Source organism: Squalius cephalus, assembly GCF_949319135.1.
Source record: "Squalius cephalus genome assembly, chromosome: 7".
Classification (NCBI taxonomy): domain Eukaryota; kingdom Metazoa; phylum Chordata; class Actinopteri; order Cypriniformes; family Leuciscidae; genus Squalius; species Squalius cephalus.
Genome location: NC_137128.1, coordinates 9,105,521 through 9,114,064, shown reverse-complemented (window position 1 = coordinate 9,114,064; position 8,544 = coordinate 9,105,521). Strand labels below are relative to the sequence as shown.

The following is an 8,544-nucleotide window of genomic DNA, read 5'->3' as shown; positions in this document are numbered from 1 at the left end:
GTCGACACCCAGTGAGTATTCATTGCATCACACTTTAAACAGTCACTTTTGTATTTTTCCGGGCCTTGTGAAATTTAAGAATATTCTGTGTTTTTCAGGATCTCGTCATGCAGCAAGAGGTCATGCGAGGGATGGCTATCGTTCCAGGTAAAGAAGCAGGACAGGGTACATCGTCAGTAGTGGCTGGCTTCTACTGGTTGGTCTCCAGCCCTTATTTTTGGTCAATCAGTAGGGGTTAGCCTGTTTCAGTGTTAAAACATGGCATGTTATTGTCAGTTATAAATGAATGGCCAAGTGATTAAATTTAAATGTTACTAGGTCCAGCAGTGGATCCACCATCAAGTCCTGGCACAGTGATGGTGTGAGGCACACAGTCTTCATATCACTGCGATCAATGCCCCCAGTCCCCCGGCCAGGTCCAGACATGATAAAAGAGCACAGCGATGTGATGACCAATCCCGTAGTGATGCCCCCAGTCTCCCGGCCAGGTCCACACATGATGAAAGAGCACAGCACAGTGAGCTCAGCAGCCCCCCCATGACAGGCATGGTGAGTTGTCGGCTGCGTCCACACTACGCTCAATTAGGATTATTTTGCTATTCAGGTGGTGATCCTATCACCTGGGGCTCGTTCTTCGTACATTGCTTAAAACATCCGAGATCAAATGAGACATCCAAGATGATATCATCGTGCTAATCATGATCCGGCTAATTAGGTTCTTCGAACACACTTGCCGGATATGATTAGTATCGCTGGATTGAGTTATCTGAGATAATTGCGCGTTCATGCGCTGGTTAAAAGGGGACATGTATCGATAGTAGAAACATTGATCAGCAACGCTGCTATTGGCTGCTCAGCGTGGCCAAAGAGCGCGCTCAGTTTTTCTCCTCAGCAGAGCAAGAACTAATATAGTCGAAGTTTATTCGGAATTTTAATGTTTAATCAAAACGCCAGGGAACACCTCAAAGTCTGCAAAAGCCGGGAGAGAGGGCTGGCAAAAAGTAGCAGACAATTTAAATCCGTTAGAAGTGGCCATGTTAGATGTTTTTATCACTTATTAGCTTATATATTTGTATTTTAATAATTGCATAATTACTTTGTTCATTGTAATGTCAGAGTCACCACACTAGAACATGGGAACTAATAAAAGTGAAGTACAAAAATATTCTACTTTTTTAAATATTCTGGTAATTTTTAGTTATATTATAGTCTCTTTTATAAAAGGCACTGTTAAATAATTGGTTGTCTGTTTATAAAAGCAACCAAGAAAAAGGCTAAGAAAAAAAAAAGAAAAGAAAAGATCTTAGTAGCCTACACTGTAAACACATTCTCACTCCCAACTCGTCACATATGGACGCTTGGCCAGGACCCCTTGGCGTCACTTTTCAACGATCTGGGTATACCTTTAGCGTCAATTTTCAACGTGCAGGGTAGTCCATGTATGTATCGCTGCAGCCTGGAGACCTGCAGGTGGGAGGGGCTTACGCCGCAAGTGGGAGGAGCTTATGCCGCAAGTAGGAGGGGTTTCACAAATGGGCAAGTAGGAGGAGTTTACGTCGCAAGTGGGAGGAGCTTATGCCGCAAGTAGGAAGGGTTTCACAAATGTGCAAGTAGGAGGAGTTTACGCCGCAAGTGGGAGGAGCTTATGCGGAAATCCCCAAGCTGTCATTGCCGAGGACGGCGGTGAATGAGTATAGCAGGAAGTAGCGACAGTAATGAAAATAAACGATAAAATATTACGTTCCTCATCATGGTCTGATTTCTTAAAGCTTTGTTATTATTGTGTGTGTCCAATACTACTCACTGTCAATGATGAAGTCACGTCTTTACACCTTTTACCATACTTAAAGTGATGGTGTTCCTTATTCAAGCATATTTCTGAATATTAGCTACATATTCTACAATTCTACAGTATCAAGTAAATGAACATATTAAAATGTAATGCAATTGGACTCAGTGAAGTGAATGTGTAAATACATGAAAAACATGTGGCTAATGTAAAAAAAAAAAAAGTTACCATCCATCTTTACTGCATAATTTTTTTAAATAGCAGACTAATGTTCTTCTGAACGTGTTACACATATATTACATTTAAATCTCAGGGTGGATAAATTATTTTTTTTCAATGAATAAAATCATGTACAAGTCACTCAGAATTGATTGCAAAAGTGTTCATTTTATTTGATTATTTTTAGTCTTTTTTTTATTTTATTTGTAAGGCACTATATCAGCTCATTAGAAGAACTAATCTGCATGCAGTGAAAACTGCAAAATCCAGGGTGAAAGGTTTCAGAATAAAAGCCCTGGAACTCGCCTCGCTTTCCCTTCCCAGCATAACCTGGTGGATACACAAGAAGCACAATAAGAACTAGGGTTTATAGTTGACATTGAACATATACAAACATTAAGAATAATTTCTCAGCTCTGTAGGTCCATGCCATGCAAGTGAATGGTGTCCAGAACTTTTAAACTCCAAGGGATGACATAAGTAAATTAGATTTTTAGTTTTCCTTTAGACTAACAACTAGTTTATTCATCACGAAGTTACACAAAACGTACCAGGTGTGCAGCATTTGTACTCAATCCCACACTCCAAACAAGTGGAGATTGAGTACATCCTCCAGAACAGCTGTTTGAAGTGAGACGACTTGTTTTTCCAGCATGAAACACCTGAGGTTAAAAAAAAAATGAACATAACATTTAACATTATCAATGATGTTCTTGTTATGCGTTTTATTTTTTAATGTCAATATTTACTTTCTAGCCATAAGAAGTGTGCCTGATTCTTGAAACTGTCATCCCCAACTATGTCCCTGAACCTTGAGCAGGCCAATGACAGGGGCATGTAGGCAGCATCTCCTTCTTGAAGAACAACTTCAAGAAGTATGTTCTTCAGCAACGCTCCTGATAACTGAAAAGATAGCAACAGTTAGCACAGGCTGTTAAAAAAATGTTAAAAAGCACATTATATAACATTATTCAACTACCTTGAAGATGAAGCATGATGGAGGGTCATCGTCGTTTAACAGCTCATCCTTAAAGAAAAATATAAGTGGATTAAAATTGTTCTATGATACATTTTAAATCATCATTAAAATTGATTATGCATACCTTTCTAAAAACAGACGGCACAACTGGGGTTTGGTCAGCTAAAATGAAGTAATTTAAAATGAGCTGACCAATATTATAGTAACATAATTTGAAACCCAGCATAGTATATGTATTTTGTTTCATATCAAAGTTCTTACTTTCATATGCAAGTTCAGTTTTTTTCTTCCCATAGGTTTCAGGGAGTGCAGAGCATTCTTCTTCTTCTGAAAGAGGATTAGAATAAAAAAAAAGTGATAAAATTATCCATTAATTTTTAATTTGACAAATATATATCAGCAAAATATAAAAAGCTGACAATACCAGCTACAACAGCTCGTTTTCTCTTTCTCCCATGTCTTCCACAATTTGATTGTCATGCAACAAAAAAAAAGTAAGCAATAGAACAAGTACAATATCAAAATTAATTGAATGCAAGGATGCATTACATTGATCACAAATTACAGTAAAGACTTTTGTAAATAAAAAAAAAATAAAAAAAAGTCTAATTAATGGTCCAATTTTAAATATTTTTTTTAAAAAACTTATTTACCAATGAATACAACAACATTTCAAAATCTTGCCAACCCCTAATAGTATTAAGAACAGATATTAAAGGAGTTTGATAGAGCAAGTAGTGTTTACACCTGCTGATTTTTATCATCACTGAAACACTTTGCTACTCCTTTTCACTCAAAGGGTCTGCAGAATATATTTTTACTGAAATAGTGTTATGAGCAAGTCACTAAATCATTCCGTTCCGACTTCCCAAAACAGTTTACAGAGTGAACAAGATTTCTTCACTTCTTTAAGGGTTTCTTAAAAACACCACATGTTAAAAGTACAGCTAATTTTTTCACACTTACTCCAAAGAGAAATTTTCAAGCAAGATGGCACACCACCATTTTCTTATGTTCTTCATGTTTAGCTGTGTACATAAAGTAATGAATTAGTATAATTTTCAATTATATTAAAATGCATATAGCTACAAAAAATAAATACTTACTTCAGTGAAGTCAAACTTCTGTCCCAGAACAACATACAGTGCATACTATAATATGCAAAGAAACACAAAAAAAGTTAAATGGGTAACAGCAATTGATTACACCTCGATGTTCCTCATTTACATATTCTGTACTTGCCATCAAGACAAACACTCCACAGTTATTTGACAGCCTTTGTCTTGCATTGTCCTAGTAATGAAATCAAACACACCATAAATTAATTGATATGATAAACACACAACAACTTGTAAATTAAGAACTTTATACATTACAGCAGAAGCTCGATAGTCATGTGGAACATAAAAAAAAAAAAAAAAAAAATTCCCACCGTAATGTCATTTAGGACAGTCTCCGACCATAGTCCTGGTGCAATTTTTTGGACAAGCTCTCTATCAATAAAAAAAAAAAAAAAAAAAAAAAAAAAAAAAAGGTATATGAACAATGAATAAAGATGAGCAAAAATATTGTTCTTTAAGGAAATACCAGTGCTAGCAAGGCAGTGTGTGCGGCTACCTGGCTGGATTAATGGAACTAAGAGGAATTTTGCAACAACGCTTACTTGCAAGCATGGAAATTAATTTTGAACAGTTGGGTTGGAACAATATGAATGAACGAATGAACAAACAGTAAGTTAAATAAGATACAAAATAAATAAAATAAAAGTATGGTCTAAAACTGAACTACCATACAATTTGACGTCAACATGAAATCCAAATGGACCCAGTTGTACTTTTCTTGCTGTGCGAGACTGATCAGTGCACATGTACAGAATGGATATTAGCAGAATAGATATTACATTCAGATAGATGTTATAGATATATACACACACAAGTTTAACTCGCATCAAAAAAGTACAATAATTTGGAATTCAGTTTCATGTTCACCTTAGTAAAACATAGTAACAATAATTCATTCCTTTAGTTATAAGTGGAACAAAAACAAACAAGCAGTATGGTTTAAAACAGAACTACCACACTGCTGTTGTGAACATTTGAAGGACCTGTATAATTGAATGTATCTGGCATCACTTAAACCAGAGCCACAGAGCGAGTCAAGAAAGAACAGTTGTCTTTGCTTTGGCTTCATCATCTGAAAAATGTCCGAGAACACTTTTACCTATTATTGTGCAACAAACTTTTCAATAAGACAACTTTAAATGGATTGAAAAAATTGTTTACATTTTTTTTTTTTTTTTTTACTTTTGTTCACATAAAAATATGACTTTAAATTATAATTAGCCTGCACCCCCACTTTTGAGAAATCCCAAGAAATGGCATACCGGGACTAAAACAGATACAGTTCATTAACCCTTTGCAGTAAAAGCATAAGTATGATCTCATTTGAAATATTAACTTACAGCAATCATCCAATGGCCTTGTTCCCAAGTTAAAAGGCCTGGTTTCCAAGATGGAAGTAAAATGACATCTTTGTTGCAAATGTCCACCTTTAAAGAATAATTTATCCACACACAAAGTGTTATAAATCTTTAAAGACACAAAAAAGTATATACACAGAAAAAAAAAAAAACATACAGAAAAATGGTCCAATGGGTTTGCAGAGACCGGTGGTAACCAGGTCACTGAAATGTAACTGCTGGTCACCCAGATGTCAATGTTCTGTAACACAAAGTTGATTTTACAGTATTTACACAATGTTTTTGTTTGTTTTGTAATTTACATATTATACTGTTGATAAGTAGTGCATTGGTAGTAAATACTACAATACCCTTATGGACCCAATAAGCCTCTACATAATTCTGTAGTCCTAATGTCAAGAAGTCCTCACGGGTAAGTGTTTCACCATAAACGCATACAATATGCTCCTTAGGATCCATGGCCTCATCCAGTACACGTGAAACCTAAAAATGAAAACGCATAAAAACAACATTCTTCATATTAACTACAATTCTATCTTCTATAGGCCTTTCATTATTATTGTTAAATCTCAATTGGTTGATAATTTATATAATTAACATACTGTATATAATTGTATGTCTCAGCAGTTAAACTGCTCAGTGTAAAATTATGAGACATAACGGTATGATTTTCATTAAAGCTGCTTTGAAATTTTGTACAATATTATGAAGCTGGCTTGACTTGATACCTTTTCCTGTAGTTCTGCACTCAATGGATGTTGCCAACACCTGGAGCTAGCACTCACATTCTGCAGTTTAGTAATAGCCTCATCTTTTTGCAGAACCTTAATATTGTCAGCGTTTGAGATATCTTGAGATAGACCTAAAAGAAAAAAAAGAAAATAATAATAATCATAGTACACATGCTCATGCAAAAAAAGTATGTTACAAACACAGACATGTTACCTATAATAAGTTGCCCATTCTTGTTCATGAAGGTTTGTCTGGTTCCCATTAACTTCTGTATTTTCTCCAGCCTTGATCTGTTAAGCTGGGTGTTGTGATGGTGGACTATATTACGAATTAGAAAGATCTGAGAGCTGGGTGCCATCATGTTGAGAAAGTAGTTGTTTTTCTCCATTTGAGCAAAGAATTGTTCTACTACTTGGGTATTAACCTTCCCAGCCAGTTCTGGCACCAGAGCAGTTCTTCTTAAAAAATCCTTAGGATCTTTCGCATTTGTTTCATGCAGTTTATCATATAGCACATAATGCTCTGAACTCCCTGTTGTAGGATGCCCATTGATATCGGGGGGATTTCGCGGCTCTGTTAACCAAGGAAGATTAACCTTGACCTTGCCCTCTTTGGCTAAAGAAATGTTTTCTTCTGTAGGGCTAAGTAGTCTTCCCTCATGTGGAGCAAATGGCAACACCAACGGGTCCCTCAGATTCTCATGTGTTGCCAGACCTCTGGCAAAATCATAAATGAGGACAGTAAAATATCAACATAGTCTCTTGGACTTTCCGCTCTCATGTTGAATTTCAGGCTGTATACCACTCCACATGGGCACATAACTGCAGACCAGCCTCCTAAAACCATCAATTATACAAAATTATAAATTCTTTAAATTCAATTGAAAAACAAAACCATAATCAGAGTATGGTTCCTTACCTGATGCACCCCAGATTTTCTCAAAAATCTTATCATAAGTACTCCTACTCCTAATTTCATTATGAAGCCTGAGGATAAGGTCTGTTTTTGAACCACAGGGATCCACCCCACAAGCTTTGCACAGTTTCTTGACATCATCAACCTGTAAAGTTTAAAAAAAAAAAAAATAAAAAAAAAAAAAAATAAAGTAAAACTATGATACATATTCACACAGACAACAAATATTACAAATAATCCTGACCTTCATTTTCATGACTTCCTCGAGAAGTCTGTCTTCAGTGATGTCTAGCTCTGCCTGCTCCTTTGTTTTTGCTGGGCGGTGTACTTTTTCCCACTCTGTGTTTAAAACCACATCAGATTTCCGAGTTTCTGGTCCAATCCACGGTGCCCAAAAACCATGCTGTAATATTTTATTTTTTATAACACTTACCTTCATAGACACATGTCAGTGTCACAATCTTAGCTTTTGCTGTGATGAGGATGGGGTCACTTAGAGGCAAGTTATAACCACATTCAGTGCAGAACTTTTCTGATGGCACAATATGCTTTGGTGGGGGAGGATCAAACACTCCTCTGCAAAGATTTTCAGGAAAATTTGTTGGATACTGTTTTTTATCCATGATATACTTTAAAATTCTCCGCAAAAGTTCTTTCCCAAGTCCAAGCGGCTTTTCCATCTTTTCCTTGTCATCTTCTTGATGACCATCCAAGTTATCTTCTTCTGTTCCAGTTGATTTGACACATTTAAAAAGCTGTCCATTAGTTTGAAAAAGGAACCACTTTGCGACATACTTATGTGGACAAGACATCCGTGCATTAACACAGGGACAATGCCAGCTGTTTCTCTGGGCATCATACATAACCATCACCCTTCCCAATCGACTGTAGTATGATGGTTTGTTCTCCAAGACAGACACATAATGCTTTTTGGGTGGCCCAATTTTAACACCCACAGCAAGTGGAGCACTTTGGTCTGTTGCCTCCTTTAGACGAGCAAGACACATCTCTTTCTTGTTTTCTGTAAACCATCTTTGCTTTACAAGCTCACTCAGTGTGTCCTCCTCAAGATGACAGGTGTTTGAGGGAGTTGAACAAAAGTCAAGTGACCTTAAGTGAGAACATCTAAATGCTTGATGCCCACTCCTACCTGCTACATCATAAAACAAAGAGCAGTCATCCATCTCGCATTCACTTGGACCTCTCAGCTTTTGTTTAACATGAACAGGAACAGGTGGCCCACAGAAATTTTTGGCAACTGCAAAAATACCATTTCTTGCATCAATACACTGGCTGGCAAGGTGGCGATCGGCACACATGTCATTTTTTTCAGTTATATGCTTTCTTTGTATGTGTCGTTGTAAATTTTTCAAGTATAATGTATAATGTTCAAGTCCACATTACATTTAGGACAGGAAACTTTTTTTTGAC

At 36.5% G+C, this 8,544-nt stretch overlaps 1 long non-coding RNA gene across 1 annotated transcript; it reads right to left on the bottom strand.

Moving 5' to 3' along the window:
• Positions 1-4,204: 4,204 nt before the first annotated feature.
• Positions 4,205-5,529, bottom strand: LOC307162273. Its single transcript, XR_013821892.1, has 4 exons — positions 5,449-5,529; positions 5,092-5,180; positions 4,420-4,480; positions 4,205-4,280 (listed from the first exon to the last, which is right to left on the bottom strand). It is a non-coding gene; the product is annotated as an uncharacterized lncRNA (long non-coding RNA).
• Positions 5,530-8,544: the final 3,015 nt, after the last annotated feature.